General features: G+C 38.5%; 1 protein-coding gene across 3 annotated transcripts in view; it reads left to right on the top strand.

Annotated features, from left to right (window-relative positions):
* COA1 (cytochrome c oxidase assembly factor 1) overlaps positions 1–19,195 on the top strand; it is a 90,425-nt gene that overhangs the window by 49,391 nt on the left and 21,839 nt on the right. The window contains exon 2 of one of the 3 annotated variants that reach the window (XM_074367705.1): positions 18,911–18,962. The exons of the other annotated variants lie outside the window; for them this stretch is intronic. The gene's annotated coding sequence lies outside the window, so the exon portion shown is untranslated. The remainder of the gene's footprint in view (positions 1–18,910; positions 18,963–19,195) is intronic. 3 annotated transcript variants of the gene reach the window in all.

Here is a 19,195-nt window from a genome sequence, read left to right as displayed (position 1 = left end):
ATTGCATTTTCAAGTTCTTTTTGTAGCTCGATGTGAATATATCACTAAATTTAGACTAATGTGATGAAGGAAGCATTGTGTGCAACTTCTAGAAAGTGTTATGGAAAGGATTGAGCCCTGCTTCCCCTCTTTCCTACTGGCTATTATGGGCATGTGACAGCAGGAGCTCAGGCAGCCATCTTGGACCTTGAGGTGGGGGTGCTTGTTGAGAAGGGCACATCATCAAGAGGGAAAGAGCCCGACACTGTGAACTGCTGTTCACCCGATGACTACATCGGGGCTTCTTTTTGTGGGAATACAATTACTTCCCATCTTGTGTAAGCCATTGGCTTTGTCTAATTGTCTGTTTTTGCTCTTGTTGTCCACGGCTATGTGCAGTTGAACTTAATCCTGACTAATGAAAGCAGGGTGACTGAAGAGGCCAGGTGTTCATCCTGGCTGACCGAACAACTGGTGATGCATTTGGAAAACAACAAACAGGTTCGGGGCTTCTGGAGGTAGATAATCCTATAGAACAATTAGGTGCTAACACGGATAGATCTCTGCAGTTACATTTTTTCTTAAACATGAAAGCATTCAAGCTGCGTTTGAATCTTTTTTTTTGCTTTTGCTTTCTTAGGCATAAACATTGGTCTCATACCTTAATCACTTTAGGAATTTGATGACTTCGTCTTACATCACAGTGGAGTTTGAAATATCAAGGCTCTCTCTGCTTCATTTCCTGTTAATGAAGGTACAGGTCTTAATCACATTCTTGAATTAGAAAGAGACTTTTAGGTTTTGGGATCCTCAAAAGATTAATTGAAATAAAGCATGGAGGAATGCCTGATATGTTAGAACTGTTCCTGAAGTGCTGTTTGTTTTCTCTTCATCTTCAGTCACCAACTGTTAAAAATATCACATGAAAGTTTCCTGTCAAAATTACTGTTGAGCACACTTATGGAAAATTAATTTCAATTTACATTTTTGGCTTTGTTACCATAAAACTTTGAAATAAGAGTAATGTTGGAGTGTAGAGTTCACTTTGCTTTTTTTTTTATCTTTCAAGCTATTCAAAGATTTTTTTTTTTTAGGATGCAGGTATATCTTTAATCATTCTCTCCCTCTGATCTTTCTCCCTCTGGACAAATATGATGGATTTGTGGTGGTGGTTTTAAGCTTGAAGCCATCGGGAAAGCATTTAAAATGTCTTTAGGCAAGCTTGTTTTCCGGATCTTCTCATCTGGTAGTTAGTGATGAAAGCTGAATGTCTCTGCTTTTCCAAAAGTATGTCTTTTGTTGGTGCCGGCAAGCAAGTTGGAATTTGAACGACTTGTAGAATCTTTCAAGGCAGTGACTGTACGTGGGAGAAGGAATCTTTCAGGCAGATTCTGAGCTAGAGCTGATGTAATGCATCTCAGGGAAGCAGTGATTGGAACCCAGGTAGCTTCGAGCAGGTAACTTAATAGCAGAGGATACATGCCAGAAATAAGCATGTATAAAAGAAGAAAAGAAATGGAAACAGTAAGACCATTGATTACAGAATACAAGAGGGAGGAGGGTTTAGGGCATTTCTGGAAATCCTTAGAGGCCAAAGGCTGTAAAAGGCAGGACTCCATTTTTCTTCTGATGTAGCAGTCATTAAGGAATAATAATATCAACATTGAAACTCACCTATGCTATATCGATTTTTTTTTTACCTGTTTTATAGCGTAGAACAGTGTCGTATACACAAGTCCTTTTTCTCCCAAACTGTGCACTTCACTGAAGACAAAGGCAGGCACACTTGGAACTGAATTGACAGCTTTGTGGCTGTAAAGATAAATATAGCACTTTTCAGGTAGTGAATTCATGAATAATCAATGAAGCAGCAAAGGACAAAAAGTGACATATGGCAGCCGGGTGTGGATTAAGTCTGATTGTCACATTCTCCTCCCCACCTTTTTCCCTTCTCTAGTTTATTGAAGGAAACAAAGCCAGCCGCACGTAGCCAGAACACAGTCCCTCTGGAAAAAGCCACATGGGCAAAGTGATAACAGGGGAGTTTTTTCATTAAATGTCTCCTCTGCTGTTTGGTTGTGTTAATAGTCCAGCTCAAGTTGTTTGTGTTAATTGAAATTTTATTCAAAATGAAAATTTGACTTGAATTCTTAAAATAAAAAAACTAGTAAAGCCGTTTTTAAAAATTACTCCTACACCCGCATTTCCAAATAAGTAACACTTAACCAGTTACGCGAATTTTGCCAGTGTTTCTCAGTAAATAAACCACAGATGCATTTAGCTGACTGTGTTTTCATGCCTTCACCTAGTGTATAAACCAAAATAGAGGGAAGGCATTCTTGCTTTTTCCCTTCGTATCAACCAACACTTTATTGAAGATAATGGTTTTATTATTTTCCATGAAAAATAACACAGATTTAATGAAATTCCTTGGTAACCCCAAGGTTTTTCAGAATAGTATTCTGAGAAACTGTTAACGAGGAGGTATTTATTCACAGCCCAAATAATAACTATACCACTTAAAACATTATTCTTCCTTGGCAGCTAACGAAGGGTGGGTTTTTAGTCCAGTGAGTCAGTTTGCAGCTTGCGTTTGCCTGGCTTTGTACCAGGGATCTGATTCTGAAAAATTTAACAGTGGAGAGTCTCTAAATAGCCTGATTCTCCAGTCCTCTCCATCCCACTCTTTCCAAACCCCTTGAAATTGTCAGAGAAATTAGCAGTCACTTTTGATTAAGTACATGTGATATAAAGTGATAAAAAATTATTATTTGTTTTGAATGGCTCCTTTAACTTCTCAGTCCCCCCAAAAAGGTTCTGGAAACTTGCTCTTAGACTTAAGATTTCCATCTGAGTATGAACGGCTTGTTCATTTATTTGTAAACAATGTGGATCTTTTATTGTGGAAGTTTTTTCTTTTTTATTGGAGTATTGATTTACAATATTGTGTTAGTTTTGGATGTACAGCAAAGTGGTTCAGCAATATGTATATTTTGTCAGATTATTTTCCATTATACATTATTACCTGAGGGTTTGTATCTGTTAATCCCATACTCCTAATTTATACCCGCTATCCTTTCCCTTTTGTTAACCGTAAGTTTGTTTTCTGTGTCTTTGAGTCTATTTCTGTTTTGTAGATTTCATTTGTATCATATTTTAGATTCCACATATAACTGATATCATATATTTGTCTTTCTCTGTCTGACTCATTTCCCTTAGTATGATATTCTCTAGGTCCATCCATGTTGCTACAAAAGGCATGATTTCATTCTTTATTATGGCTAAGTAATATTCTGTTATCTAATACTACATTTTCTTTATCCATTCATCTGTTGATGGACACAAGTTGCTTCGATGTCTTGGCTGTTGTAAATAATGCTGCTATAAACATTGGGGTGCATGTATCTTTTCAAATTAAGACTTTTCATCTTTTCCAGATGTATGCCCAGGAGTGGGATTGCTGGATCAGATGGTAGCTCTATTTTTAGCTTTTTAAGGAACCTGCATACAGTTTTCCATAGTGGTTGCGTGGAAGTTTTAATGAGACCTTAGAGATCAAAGTCTGATTTGGGTTAGGTATATAATATTGGACACCAGATGATGGTGAGTGGACCAAAAGTCAAGTCTATGAGAGTAAGATGTCGATGGGGCATCCCTTTGCTTTTTTCAGGAACACTTAAATTGATTTTTATGATGAAATTGGCCACCACTGGGAACTGTCATGGTGGAGAGATGATAAGAGACACTTTGTTTTCCTTGGTAATATAGAGAATCCTCTGTCTTCACTGCTGGCTTCCAGAGGGGAATGAACATGAAAGGATTGTAGCCTAAAGAAGCTTCTTCAGAACTCATTCTCCCCTTGGTCCCTTTGCCTGTTCCAGATTCTGAATGGGATTGCATGTACACTAAAGCTTTTGGATTAGGTCAAGAGCATGGCCGTTAAGCACTATGAAGAGTGCCGCTTTTTGAGCTAGCAGCCGAGGTACGGTAGTTAAGAACGTGCACTGTGCATCTCTGCTATAAGATGCTGGTATATTTTCCAAAGACGGCTGCACTGCCCACCCCCTGCTCTTTATAGTCTGTGACCTTGACACTCCTCCACTGAGAGGAGGGGCCTCTATCTTTTCCTCTCCAGTCCGCACAGGCCTGTGATTTGCTTATGACTAATGGAATGTGGCAGAAGTGCTGAGTGATGTGTGAGCCTAGGTCAGAAAGGCAATTTAGCCTCCACCTCGTTTTCTGGGGTACTTGCACTTGGATCCCCGTGTTGCCATGTAAGATGTCCTACTGTGTGGAGCTGCTATGCTGTGAAGAAAGCCCAGGACACAAGGGAGGCCATAGGCGGGTGCTCCAGTTGACAGCTCCAGCTGAGATTCTAAATGACAGTCGTATCAACAGTCTGATCACTTCTTGCAAGTGAAGATTTTACCAGATGACTCCAGCCACCGGCCACTGAGACATACCTAGTTGCTGGTCTTCTTAGTTGTAGCCTCAGACATTGTGCGTTACCTTTGTGCCCTGTCCAAATTCCTCCCCTACAGATTTCACATATGATAAAATTATTTTTCAAGCCACTGCATTTGGTGTAATTTGTGATGTAGCAATAGTAACTGGAATGAAAACCGTGGCAAATTACTTGACTTTTGTGCCCCTTAGCTTCCTGTCTTTGAAATGATGATGATAATAATAGCATTCTTTCAGAGAAATGAGTTAATTATGTAAAGCATTTGGTGAAGACCCTGGCACACGGTAAGGGCTCATTAAATGTTAGCTATTAACGAAGGGAAATTCATTAGACTACTTGATCCTAGGTTGTAATCTCTTCAGGTTATTCTCATTTAAAGATGTGGCCCTTTGGGTTTCCAGCTTATTGTGAGGAAGGTCTTAGGTTAGATGGTCCTCACTTTTATTTCTGTATTGGTCATCCTGAGAATCAGTCAAAACAAAGGTTCTAATTTTCCAGGATCAGCAAGGACCCTTCGGAGGAAATGTGGCTTCAGAATTTGCCTTCTATACTGAATTTTCATTCCCATTTCATTTTTTAAGAAACTATAGTAAAATATACATAACATAAAATTTACCATTTTGTAAGTGTACACAGTTCAGTAGCATTAAGTATATTCACATTGTTGTGCAAACATCACCACTGTCCCCCTCCAGAACTTTTTCATCATCTCAGACTGAAACTGTGCCCATTACGCAGTATTTTCATTACCCTGCTCACCCCAGCCCCTGGTAACCACTATTCTACGTCATGTCTGTGCAAACTTGACTTTTCTAGATACTTCATATGAGTAGAATCATGTAATAGTTGTCTTTTTGTGTCTGGCTCATTTGACTTAGTATAATGTCTTCAAGGTTCATCTATGTTATAACATGTATAAGAATTTCACTCTTTTTAAAGGCTGAATAATGTTCCATTGTGTGTGTGTGTGTGTGTATGTGTACACACACAGACACACACACACACACACCCCCATGTGTAGTTTATCCTTTCATCAATTGATTGGATCCTTTTTGGCCATTGTTTATAATGCTGCTATGAACATGGGTGTTCAAATATCTGTTTTTGAGTCCTTTCATTTCTTTTGGGTGTATACCCAGGAGTGGAATTGCTGGATCATATAGTAGTGATTCTATTTTTAAGTTTTTGAGGGATCACTGTACTGTTTTCCTCAGCAGTTGCACCATCTTACATCCCCACCAGCAGTATGTGAGGGTTTCAATTTCTCCACATCCTCAGCAACACTTGTTATTTTCTGCTTTAAAAAAAAAGCAACACTTTAATGGGTGTGAAGTATCTCATTGTGATCTTGATTTGCATTTCCCCAACGAGTAGTGATGCTCAGCATCTTTTCATGTGCTTATTGGCTAGTTTTATGTCTTCTTTGGAGAAATGTCAATTCAAGCCCTTAGCCCAGTTTTGAATTTGCTCAGTTTTTGTTGTTCAGTATTAGGATTTGTTTTTTGTATATTCTGGATATGAATTCCTTATCAGATATGTGATTTGCAAATATTTTCTCCAATTCTGTGGGTTACCTTTTTATTCTGTTGACAGTTGCATGTTTATTCTATTGATATTCCGTTGATAAAATACCCTTTTATGCACAAAAGTTTAAAATTCTGATGTAGTCCAGTTTATCTATTTTTTTATTTTGTTGCTATGTTTTTAGTGTCATATCCAAGAAATCATTGCCAAGTTCAGTGTCATAGAGCTTTCAGAATTTTATAATTTCAGCTCTTAGATTTATGTCTTTGATCCATTTTGAGTTATTTTTTGTGTATGGTGTAAGGTTAATAATCTGTAATAATACAGATTATTAAGTTATTTTCAACAGGAAGATTGATATGTAAAACCTCTCTTTAAAAAATTTCAGTAATAAAGCAAATATTAATCATATGGTCTTCAAATGACACACTGCTAATGTTTCATTTCTTTCAGAAATTTCTTCTTTGAAATTCTTCTTTGTTCATGGGTAGGCAGGTATAGGATTCCCAAAAGTGAGAGCTCGAAGCAGTCAGTATTCATGGGTAGTAATTTTCAGAGATCTGTTGAGGGTCTCCTAATACTAAAGGAATCAGCAAAGCAGTGCATTAATTATTTTATTTGGATAGTACCAGTGAGCCACTGATTAAACATCTGGCTCTGTTCAAATTCATTATAGGATCCCTTGATAAGATTTTTCATGTAAATCCTCTTGAACTGTGTACCAACAGTACCTTTCCCCCCAGCAGGGTGTCTCTGTGTGACGTCACCCCCCTGTAATTCAGAATAGTAATTGATCGCGAGGTGTTTAGCAGGTAGTTTGTTACATCTAAGAACTGAATTAAAGTCATTAATTTTCAATACAAATTAGGGTGGATTTACACTTAATCGTATAATAGTTTTCTCCTTGCTTCCCTGAACAGGGGAGAAAGAGTGTTACAGCAAATGTACTTATTTATTCTATAGCCTGGAAGAGTATCTGGGCTTGTAGGTGTCATTTATTATGTGTGTTAGGGGAGAAAAAAATCGTGAAGGGCTATTCTTGTTTGAGGGTATCTATGACAAATGCAAAGTGTAATATTTGTTGAAAAACAAGCTTGGCTAATGACCTTCAACTTTTAAATTACCTTCCACCGAGAAGCTTTATCAGTTTATCCAGAGTTTTGACCATAGCTAATATTTGTGCCGTGGTTCAGCCACGGAGCGAGCACAAGCTGGGATGGAGAGAGGGAGGTCACGGGAAGCCTGCCCATACGTGTCCTGACGATAAGCCCTGATACCAAGTTGTGCATGTTTACTCCCTCGGTGACTAACTCAATAAAGCCTATTCATTAAGGAAATCTTGTCCTTGACTCAGGTCCATTTGTCACAAATCAGTCTCCAATTTTAGGGTTCCGTCAGGCTGGAATCACGGACAAAGCATGTTGCTATGTTCATTCTTTTATAACACAAGGAGTGGCTTATTATCACTTTGCCCACAGCAATATCATCAGCAGTTTTATATGTTTAGGGTGATTATTCCAACACTTCCTTAAAGCCGTTGAGCCCTTTCACTTTTGGAGCAAGAAAGAAGCAGTCTTTGTTGTCTGTGAAATGCTTACCACTTGCCGCACATTGTATTATGTTGAATCCAAGACAGTTAATACAGTTTGTCCTTGCAGGTAAATATAGAGTCTTGTTAGGAAGACACAACACATAAAACAGGAGAAAAGTTCACCCAGAGCTGAATTTTAATAGCTTTGATGTTTATCAAAGACCATCTTAGTCCTGGAAGATTTATAATCCATATAACTGAAGTGTAAGAACTGTTACTGGGTGAGGGGAGAGGAAGAAGCATTTAAAAACTCTGTTTAAGAAGCCATTGCTGAACCTCTTTTTTAATTTCAGAAACTCTGATAGAATCTGGGGTTAGAAAGATCTGATTATACCTGCAAGATACTCAAAGTAGAGGGGGATAAGAGCAACTCAAAACTATGTTGCCGTTTACAGATTACAAATTGCTTTTATGTTGTTATCTCCAGTAGTCTTTGTAACAGTACTTTTGGGGCTTTACAGCTGGGGTGATGCAGAGACTGAATGAAGAATGGAGTGGGTATTTAGCCCCATTCCTGTGCTTCCTCAGTGTCTTCATGAGATGCTAAGTGAGGATTAGACCAGCTCCGTAGGGGGCACAAGGGACTGTGTGGGACCTTTGGAATGCATCCTCTGTTGGTCTTCGAGTCGCTTTGCTAGGGTAAAACGGCGAAGCAAAACCATTTAGTAGTTCGATAATATTGAAGACATGAGGTATTTACATTTCTTTATTGTGACAGATGTGTGGTAAGTACATGATAGACATCAGACAGTGTATTCATTGACCGTTCTATTTGCTTCTGCTGTCACTTTTAGTAATTTAAGCATGCTTAATGCAGAAAGAAGATTTGTAAGTACAATTAAGTATGAGATCCAGAAAAAAAGTAATTTCCTCAGCCTCTTATCACCTGGAAGGAGTCACGGTGGACATTTTGGTGTACCTCAAGTTATTTTTTTAATCCGTAAAAAATAAATCCCATTTTATTGAGATCATGCAGCGTATACATGATTGAATTATATTATACTACTTTTTATGTAAGTACTTTCCCCTCACAATATAAATAGTTACTATTTCTTGAGGATTTACTATATATTTGGCATAGAGCTAATATATAATTATTTTATAGTTTAAAAGGATGATTTTTATATTTAGAAATATGTACTGTTCAATACATGTGAAAGAATCTGTGTGTCCCGTATACACGTTGTGGGTTTCTGTAACTGATCACCCAATGTAAGAACAATGTGAGAACCAATACTATTGAAGAATGACAAAATATTCCACTGTGGCATAGGGATTATTTTGAGCTAAAGGCACTTGAAAAATGGCAGATGCAAGAAGGGTGCTCTGGCCCCATCTATTCTTTCTGAAATCAGGAGATAAAACTTGCAAGGGAAAGATGCCCTCTCGACACAGGAGGAACCGTTCTTATCGCTAGAGACAGGAATTGAGCCGGAGTGGTCTGTACCGACAGACTTGTTAAAATAACTCCTATCTGCCTCTAGCCTTTTCCACAGTTGCCTCTCCTTGTCTGCCTAATATACAAGCACTTAGGTTTTGCCAGTCCTTTGGGTCTTCATTTTCTTGTGGAGACTGACATGTACAAATAAAATGTGTATGCTTTTCTCCTTTTAACCTGTCTGAAGTCAGTTTAATTCTCAGGCTCAGCTGGAGACCCTAAGAGGGTAAACGTCGGGTTTTAGGAAACTCCACCACTATGCTACTCTCTAACCTCCCCATCACAAAAACTACTACCTTCAATTTTGTTTATCATTTCTCTCTAGCTTTTAAAAATCATGAATTTGTGTGTCCCTAAGCAATATATAATTTTGTTTTGCTTATTTTTGAGATTTTATGAAAACATTATCATGTATTGGTTTTAAGAAAAATACTCATGTTTCTACATGTTGCTGCCTTTAATGGTGGTTGTTCATTCATTTTTATTACTGTCTGATATTCCTTTCTGCTAATAATACCATCATATATTATTTGCTTTTTTAGAGCATTTGAGTTGTTTCCAGTGTTTGGCTATCTTGAGCAATGCTATTATTCATTCTTAGGAGATGTGAATGCTGAGTTTTACAAGGTCTCCAGAATTGTGATTCAGAGTGATTATACCAGTTTACATTCCATCAGCAGTATGTGAGTGTTCCCAGTGATCTTCATCCTTGCTAAATAACACTTGGCATTTTCATGTTTCTTAATTTTTGCCATTCTAATGGATATGAAGCCTTATTCTATGGTCTTAATTTATATTTCCCTGAAAACGAATGAGATAAAACACTTTTTTTTATAAGTTTACTGCCATAAATCTTCTGTGAAATGTCTGTTTATATTTCTTGCTCATTTTTTCTTTTGAATTGTTTATTCTTATTGGTTTGTAGGACACGTATATGTTCTGGATACTATTTCTTGGGTAGTTATGGGCATAAGAGTTATTTTCTCCCAGTTCAAACTTGTATAAGTTTTGTCTGAGTACCTGTTTTTAGTTCTTTTGGGTACATACCTAGGAGTGTAGTTGCTGGATCATATGGTATCTCAATGTTTTAACATTTGGAGGAGCTTCCAAACTGTTTTCCATAGCAGCTTTACCCTTTTATATGTCCACTAGCAATGTATAAGAGTTTTGATTTCTCCACACTCTCACAAACACTTGTTATCACCAGTCTTCTTTTTTTTTTTTTTTTTGATGTGTAACATTCTATAAATTTAAGGTGTACAACATGTTGAGTTGATGCATTTATATATTATGCTTGCCATTGTAGCAATGTTTAGCACCTTTATCACTTCACATAATTATAATTTCTTTAAGTGATTGGAATAATTAAGATCTAGTCTCCTAGCAAGTTTGATGATTATAATACAATATTGTTGTATTCACTGTACTGTTTGCTGCTTGTTCCAAGTTTGTGCCCGTAAGCAATGTGGGCTGCCCTGTTCTCTAATCCCCAGTCCCCTGGTAACCACCAATTTACTCTCTGTTTTTTAGAGTTTGGCTTTTTAGATTCCCTATATAAGTGATGTCATATAGTATTTGTCTTTTTCTGTCTGTCTTATCTCACTTAGCATAATGTCTTCAGGGTCTGTCCGTGTTGTAACATTGGCAAGCTGAATAAAATTCCATATAAACACACTTATGCACACACACATATACCACATCTTCTTTATCCATTCATCTGTTACAAGCACTTTGGTGGTTTTCCTCTCTTGGCTGTAGTGAATAAAACTGCATTAAACATGGGAGTGCATATATCTCTTCAATAACCTGTTTTCAGTTCTTTGCGTTTATACCCAGAAGTAGAATTGTTGGATCTTACAGTAGTTCTATTTTTAATTTTTTGAGGAAATTCCATATTGTTTTCTGTAGTGACTAAACCAGCTTACATTCCCACCAAAAGTGTACAGGGGTTCTCTCTTCTTCACATCCTCACCAACATTTGTTATCTCTTGTCTTGATGATAGCAGTTCTAACGGGTGTGAGATGGTATCTCATGGTTTTGATTTGCATTTCCCATTGTTAGTAATGTCGAGCATCTTTTTCTGTACATGTTCACCATTTACATATTTTATTTGGAAAAATGTCTATGAAAGTTCCTCTGCTCATTTTTTAATCGGAGTTTTTTAATTTTATGAATTTTTAATAATGTATCTTGGCTATTAATCTCTTACCTGAAATGTGGTTTGCAAAAGGTTTCTCCCATTCTGTAGGTTGCCATTTCACTTTCTTGATTGTTTCTTTTGTTGAAGCTTTTAAGGGTGAAGTAGTCCCACTTGTTGATTTTTGTTTTTGTTGTCTGTGCTTTTAGTATCATGTCTAAAAACCCATTACCAAGACTCATGCTGAGGAGCTTCTTCCCTGTGTTTTCTTTTAGGAGTTTTATGGTATCAGGTCTTATGTTAAGGTCTTGATCCATTTCAAGTCAGTTTTTGTTAGCGGTGTAAGATACAGGTCCACTTTCATTGTTCTGCATGTGTTTATCCAATTTCCCCAACACCATTTGTTGAAGACACTATACTATCCCCTTTGGGTATTTTTGGTTCCCTTATTGACCACATATGTGGAGGTTTAATTCTGGGTCTCTATTCTGTTCCACTGGTCTATGTGTCGGTCTTTATGCCAAACCATACTGTTTTAATTACTATCGATTTGTAGTATAGTTTGAAATCAGGAAGTGTGACGCCTCTGGCTTTGTTCTTTTTTCTCAGGATTACTTTGACTATTTGAGGTCTTGTGTATTTCTATACAAATTTTAGGATTGTCTGTTATATTTCTGTGAAGAATGTCATTGGGATTTTGATGGGAATTGCATTGAATGTATAGATGGCTTTGAGTAGTATGGACATTTAACAATATTTATCCTTCCTGTTTATGATCATGGGATAACTTTCCATTTGTTTCTTTAATTTATTTCAACAAGGTGTTGTAGTTTCATTTTATAGATCTTTCACTTCCTTGGTTAAATTTATCCTTAGGTACTTTATTATTTGTGAAGCTATTGTAAATGGGATAATTTTAAAAATTTTTTTCAGGTATTTCATTATTAGTAATTACAATTGATTCTATATGTTGATTTTATACCCTGCAACTTTACTAAATTCACTGATTAGTTCTGGCAGTTTTGGAGTAGAGTCTTTGGGATTTTCTATGTAAGAAATTGTATCATCTGCAAATAATGACAGTTTTACTGCTTTACGATTTGGATGCCTTTTATTTCTTTTTCTTGCCTAATTGCTCTGGCTAAGTCTCCCAGTGCTATGTGAAATAGGACTGGTAATTACAGGCATTCTTGTCTTGTTCCTTATCTTAAAGGAAAAACATTGAGGTTTTCACTGTTGAGTATGATGTTAACTGTGGGTTTGTTATATATGGCTTTATTATGTTGAAGTGTGTTCCTTTCTATACCCAGTCTGCTGAGGGTTTTTATCATGAAAGGGTGCTGTGTTTTGTCAAATGCTTTTTCTGTGTCTGTTCAGATGATCCTATGATTTTTTAATCTTTTATCTATTTATGTGACTTATTACATTTATTGATTTGTGAATGGTGAACCATCTTTGTATCCCAGGGGTAAATCCGACTTGATCATGGTGTGTAATCCTTATAATGTGTTGTTAAATTCAGTTTGCTAATATTTTCTTGAAAATTTTTGCATCTGTATTCATCAGGGATTATTGGTCTTTAGTTTTCTTTTTTGTGTGTCCATATCAGACTTTAGAATCAGAGTGATGCTGGCCTGGTAGAATGGGTTTGGATATGTTCCCTTTTCTTAAGCTTTTTGGAAGAATTTGAGAAGGATTGGTGTTAATTTTTCTCTTAGTGTTTGATAGAATCTGCCAGTGAAGCCGATTGGTCCTGGGGTATGTTTTGGGAGGATTTTGGTTGCTAAGTCAATCTCTTTACTCATTATGTGTCTATTCAGATTTTCTCTTTCTGATTCATTCTTGGTAGGTGTGTGTGTCTAGGAATTTTGTTTCTTCTAGGTCACCTAAGTTTTTGGCATTTACTTTTTCATATTAGTCTTTATAATCCTGTGTATTTCTATAGTATCAGTGTGAAGTCTCCTCTTTCAGTTCTAATTTTAGTTGAGTCTTCTATCTTTTTTTAGTTAGTCTGGCTAAAGTCTTGTCAATTTTATCTTTTAAAGAAACCACCTCATAATTTTATTGAACCTTTTTAGTTTTCCTTCTGATCTCAATTTCATTCATTTCTGATCTGATCTTTGTTCTTTCCTTCCTTCTAATGTTGAACTTAGTTTGTTCTTCCTTTTGTGATTCCTTGAAGCTTAAAGTTAGGTTGTTTATCTGAGATCTTTTTTAAAATACAGGTATTTATTGCTATAAACCGCCTACTTAGTACTGCTTTTGCTGAATCCCATGATTTGGTATGTTCTTGTTTGTTTGTTTATTGTTTCAAGATAATTTCTCCTTTGACCCATTTGTTGTGCAGGAGTATGTTGTTTAATTTCCATATATTAGTAAATTTTCTAGGTTTCTTCTTTTAATTGACTTCTAGTTTCCTAGAATTGTGGTCAGATTGGTATGATTTCAGTCTTTTAATATGGTAAGATTTGTTTTGTGACCTAACACAATCTATCCTTAAGATTGTTCTGTGCACACATGAGAAAGTGTATTCTGTAGCTGTTGGATAGAATGTTCTGTGTATGTCTGTTAGGTCTGTTTGGTCAAAAGTACAATCAAGTTTCATGTTTCCAGATTAGTTTACATCTGGATCATCTATTCATTGTATTTAGGGGATAAAAAGTCCCCTATTATTATTGTATTGTTGTCTACTTTCTCCTTCAGATCTGTTAGTATTTGCTATATATATTAGGTGCTCCAGTGTTGGGTGCGTGTATCTGTTTACAGTTAAGTCCCTGTGGTTAAATGGACCCCTTTATCATTATATAATGATCTTTGTTTCCTGTTACGATTTTGACATAAAGTCTATTTTGTGTGATGTAAGTATAGTTTTCTTTGTTCTCTTTTGGTTTCCATTTGTGTGAAATATCTTTCCATCCCTTCACATTGAGTGTATGTGTGTCCTTAAAGCTTAAGTGAGTCTCTTACAGGTAGCATACAGTTGGACTTCTTTTATTTTTATTTTTTTTAATGCATATAGCCACTCTATTTCTTTGATTGAAGAATTTAATCCATTTACATTTAAAGTAATGATTTGTAGATAATTACATACTACTGCCAGCTTATTAATTTTTTCTAGATGCTTTCTTGTTCCTTTCTTCCTTTCTTACTCCTTTCTTTTGTCAACTGATTATTTTTCATGGCTCCCCCAACCCTTTAAAAAAATCTTTTGTGTATTTTTTTTTTTTTTGCTTTGATTTCCATGAAGCTTTCATAGTATATCTTATGGCTATAACAGTCTATTTTAAACTTACTGCATTTTAACTTCAATCACATACAAAAAAACTCTACTCTTCTACTCCCCCTACATTTTTTGTTTTTGTTGTCACAATGTACATCTTTTATCATATTGTATATCCATTAGCAAATTATTGTAGTGACAGTTATTTTTAATACTTCTGTCCTTTAATCTTTGTCCTAGAGTTAAGTGATTAACATACACTATATTCCAGTACTGGAGTTACCTGAATTTGACTACTTAACTTTACTAGTGTGTTTCATATTTTCTTGTTACTATTTAGTGTCCTTACTTTTTAGCTTGAAGATCTTTTAACATTTTTTTGGTAAGGCAGGTCTAATAATGATGAGTTCCCTCACATTGTTCTTTTTCTTTCTTTTTTTTTTGTCTGGGAACATTTTCCCCTCTCCCTCATTTCTTGAGGACGACTTTGCTAGATAAAGATTCTTGGTTTTCATTTTTTTCTTTCAACACTTTGAATATATCATCCCACTCTCTTCCAACCTGTAATGTTTCTTCTTAGAAAGCCACAGATAGCTTATGGGGTGGGGGTGGGGAATGCCATTGTAAGTGACAAGCTTCTTTTGTTGCTCTCAAGGTTCTCTCTTTGTTTCTTAATTTTGAAATATATATTATAATGTGTCTTGGAGAAGATATCTTTGGGTTGAGTTGTTTAGAGATCTGTGAGCTTTAAGAACTTAGATGTCCAAATCACTCCACCATTACATCTTTAAACACATTTTCTGCCCTTTCTCTGTCTCTCCTTCTGGGACTCCCATAATGAATCATTTCTTTCTTTTAATGGTGTTCCATAGGCTTTCTTTATTCCTTTTCATTCTTTTATCTTTTTGTCTCACTAATCGGATAATTTCAAGTGACCTGTCTTTGATTTCACTGAGTCTTTCTTCTGTTTGATCTATTCTGCTGTTGAAGTTCTCTGTCAAATTCTTCAGTGATTGTATTTTTAGCTCCAAAATTTGGTTCTTTTTTTATGCTTTCTATTTCTTTGTTATACTTCCAATTTTATTCTTGAAATGTTTTCTTGATTTCCTTATTTCATTAAATTGTTTATCTGTGTTCTCTTGTAGCTCTCTGACCATCTTTATAATAATTTTTTGAATTTCTTTGTCAGGCAATTCATGTATCTCCATTTTGAGGAAGTCAGTTACTAGAATTTTACTGTGATTGTTTTGTGGTGTCATTTTTCCTTGTTTCTTTGTGAGTTGTAACCTTGTATAGGTATCTGTGTATTTGAAGAAGGGGTCACTTCTAAACTTTATGGACTGATTTCACTAAGGAAAGGTCTTCACTTGCAGGTAGGGGCAAACTGGAGTGTGCTGTAAACCTGAGTCTAGAGGTGCAGGGTGCCACATGTAGGGTCATGTGGCACCTCTAGGCCCCATGATATGTGGTGTCCTGTCAGTTCATGTAGCAGGAGTCCACTACATCAACAACTGTGTGATCCTTGGCTAGAGCTGGAGGGGGTCCACAGTGGCTGCAAGGGTCCTTGAGGTCCTCAGTGGTGCCTGTAGGTCCAGGGGCTAGGTCCCAGGACAGGCAGTGGTGGCCGGAGTTGGTGGTTTGCACATACCTGGTTGTGAGGGCCAGCTGCAGGTGCCTGTGTGGGCAGGATTGTCGGTGAGGGAAGAAGCTCACAGTGGCAAGGTCAGAGGTTCAGTAGCAGGGTCAGGGGCCAACTCTAGAAGACTTGGCTGTTAGGGTTTACTTGTGAGTCCGCAGGAGCTAACTGCAGGGACATGCCCAGCTTTGGGAGCCAGTATCTGGAATCAAGGCCGGCGAGTATAGGGGTGTGTCTGCCAGGGCTGTCTTGAGCCCACATGAGGTGTAGGCCAGTGGCAGGGGTTGGGGCCTGCTCTGGGAGCCTGAGCAGCTGTGGGGACCTGGGCTATCGCCATGTAATTGTGTGGCTTCAGGGGCTTGCCACGGGCATGGTTTTGGAGGCCTGTGACTGGAATCGGGGCCCGTGGCCTGCAGGGGCTAGCTGCCAGCACGTGCACCTGTGCAGACCAGTGACAGGAGTCAGAGCCTCATCCAGGCCCACGAGCAGCCACGCGGGCCTTCGCCGTCAGTACGCACGTGTGTGGCTGCAAGGGGCAGGCACAGCGGCGGGGGTCAGCCGTCGGGGCCCGGGCTGATGGCTTGCTCACGTGCAGCTGCAGCAGCCAGAGCTGGCTGCTGGTGAGGCTCCCAGGCTCAGGCTGGAAGTCGGGGTTGGGAATGCGGAGGGCCTTAGGCCCTGTTGGCTGTGAACGTGGGAACCTGTGGGTGAAAATCTCAGCAGTGAAACCTGCAGGGGGCCCACAGCGGCCGTGCTGGCTGTTTGTCTCGTCAGTGGTGAAAGCTTTTGGGTCCTCTATGGAGCAGTTGGTTGGAGTTTGCAGTGAGGCCGTCGGTGATGAAGGTGGCCAGGTCTGCAGTGTCAGCAAGGCCTGTTTTTGTCCTCAGAGGTGAAAGCTGCTGGGATCCTCTGGGAACTACGTTACTCCTGCCGCACGGCTGATATGGGTAGCCCCTGACCTTCCTCCTGTTCCTAGCCTCTCTGTATGGGTCAGCTTTGCTGGTCTCTGGTGGGGTGAAAATGCGGCCGGTCCTGTGTGCGGTGCCCTGCAAGGCTGGGGAAGCGAGTAGCTTTCCTCTTCCTGCCAAGGAGAGCCCTCTCCCCTGGAGGAGTTCCTTCTTGGCACCGAGCGGTGCTGGCCTGGGGGGATGGGCTGCTACAGGCAGTATTAAACTTTCTTCTTTCCTTTTTTTGTGCAGTTATTCTCAGGCTTTTTCCACTGTGTTGCTGATGCTTCTTAAGTGGATTGCTGAGCTCTCCTGGAGCTATTTCCATCTGTGGACATCTGTCTAATTGTTGCTCTTCATTGGCAGATGCAGGCTGGGCTCTCTCACTTGGCCTTATTGGTGTTGCCATTCTTGGTTGTGTGTTTTTTACCATGCCACACGCACACACACACACCCCTTTGGGAAGGAAAAACATTTTATGTACAGAGAAGTATTCAGTGTGCAGTATTTTGGGATCTAGACTTCTTTGGCCCAATGTTGTGTTTCTAAGGTTTATTGTCACCTGTTCATTGTCACTGCTGTATTGTGTGTCTTTCTACGAACATATAATGGTGGTTTTGCTGTTGTCCGTTCCATCACTGGAGGACATTCTTATTTGGGGCCTGTTATAAATACCATGGCTGTGAACACTCTTGTATGTGCTTTTTGATGCATGTGTGTATGTTTTCCTACTATACACATATCTTGGAGTGGGATTTCTGAGTTACGGGGTATGTACGTGCACACTTTAATAGATACTGTCAGACAGTTGTCCATGGTGCTTTTAGTTGCTTACACTCCAGCAGGAGTATATGTGAGTTCTAGTTGCTTTGAGGACATGCATGTAAAGCTCTCCCATGTTTAGTAAATATGTGGTGGCTATTTTTGTTTTTATGGGGGTGACTCCCAGGTGCCTTACTTAGGCACCTGGATTGCTTCCATCCCCCCCAGAAGGACACACAGGAAGGGGAGAGCGGGTGTGGTGTGGGGGATGGGGAGGTGAGGGAAGATGCTCACTTAGGGACGTGTGTAATAGATTTAGTTGAAGCACAGAAAGGATGCCTGGCCTAGATGAGATTTGGGGATCTTCTTAGTAGACCCAACTCAAACCATTGAATAAGACCTTAAGTGAAGGTTGGGATGGGGTTGGAAGTTGGGAGAGGAAGAGGGTACATTATGTGTATTCGTTTGCTGGGGCTGTCATAACAAGATACAGCAGACTGGGTGGCTTGAACAACAGAAATTTATTTCCTCACAATTCTGGAGGGTAGAAGTCCAAGATCAAGGTGTCATCGCTTTTGGTTTCTTCTGGGGCCTCTCTCCTTTGCTTGAAGATGGCCGCCTTCTCCCTTTGTCTTCGCATGGCCTTTCCTCTGTTGGCTTGCATGTCTCTGTTCAAATTTCCTCTTACGAGAACACCAGTCATAATTTTGATTAGGGCTTACCCTAAAGGCCTCAGTTTAATTTAAGTACCCCCTTTAAAGACATTGCTTTCAAATACAGTTACATTCTGAGATAGTGGGCATTAGGGCTTCAACATGAATTTTGTGGTTGAAGGGGGAGGGGGGCAATTCAGGGGTAATACAGGGCAGGTAGCGGGCTGTAGGTCCCAGTAAGGAACTTAAGTAAGAGCACTGGCCAGAGAGGTGAATGGAAAATACATAGAGAGTTGAGTCTGTGCAAGTTAAGGGAGGGTTTGAGGGATGGTGGAGTCAACCGTAAGCCTCCCAGATTCTAATTCTAATCACCAATACCTAATTGTTTTATTGTCCTACATTCTCTTTTTCTAAATGGAGGCTTTTAGTAGAAACGCTGAAGTAAATGTTTGATAGGGCTTACCTTACTCATGCTTGCTTGTAAAATACTTACGAGTCAGAGTCTACTGTATGAAGAAATGCCAGAAAATACTGAATATCTTCTTTTGTGTTTTCAGATCTATAAGAGAACGGCCTTGCAGTGTATTTTGTTCAAACAGATGAGACGTCGTGAGTAATCAGATTTAGAAATCTTAGTTTGCTATTTAAAGCATTCTACCAAGATGCTTTTATCATTTCTAAATTCTAACTGCAAGCCTTTTAACTGGACTTCCTGCTTCCTTTGTGCCCCTTCTAAAGAAAATCTAAAAAAAAAAAAAAAGAAAAGAAAAGAAAAAGAAAAACCAAGCCAGAGTATGTATCCCCTGAATGCAACCTTCAGCAGTTTCTCATTATATTTGGAA

The sequence above is a fragment of the Camelus bactrianus genome, chromosome 7 (genome assembly GCF_048773025.1).
Source record: "Camelus bactrianus isolate YW-2024 breed Bactrian camel chromosome 7, ASM4877302v1, whole genome shotgun sequence".
Taxonomy (NCBI): Eukaryota; Metazoa; Chordata; class Mammalia; order Artiodactyla; family Camelidae; genus Camelus; species Camelus bactrianus.
Note: the sequence above shows the minus strand (reverse complement) of the source record. Positions and strands in the feature narration are given on the sequence as shown.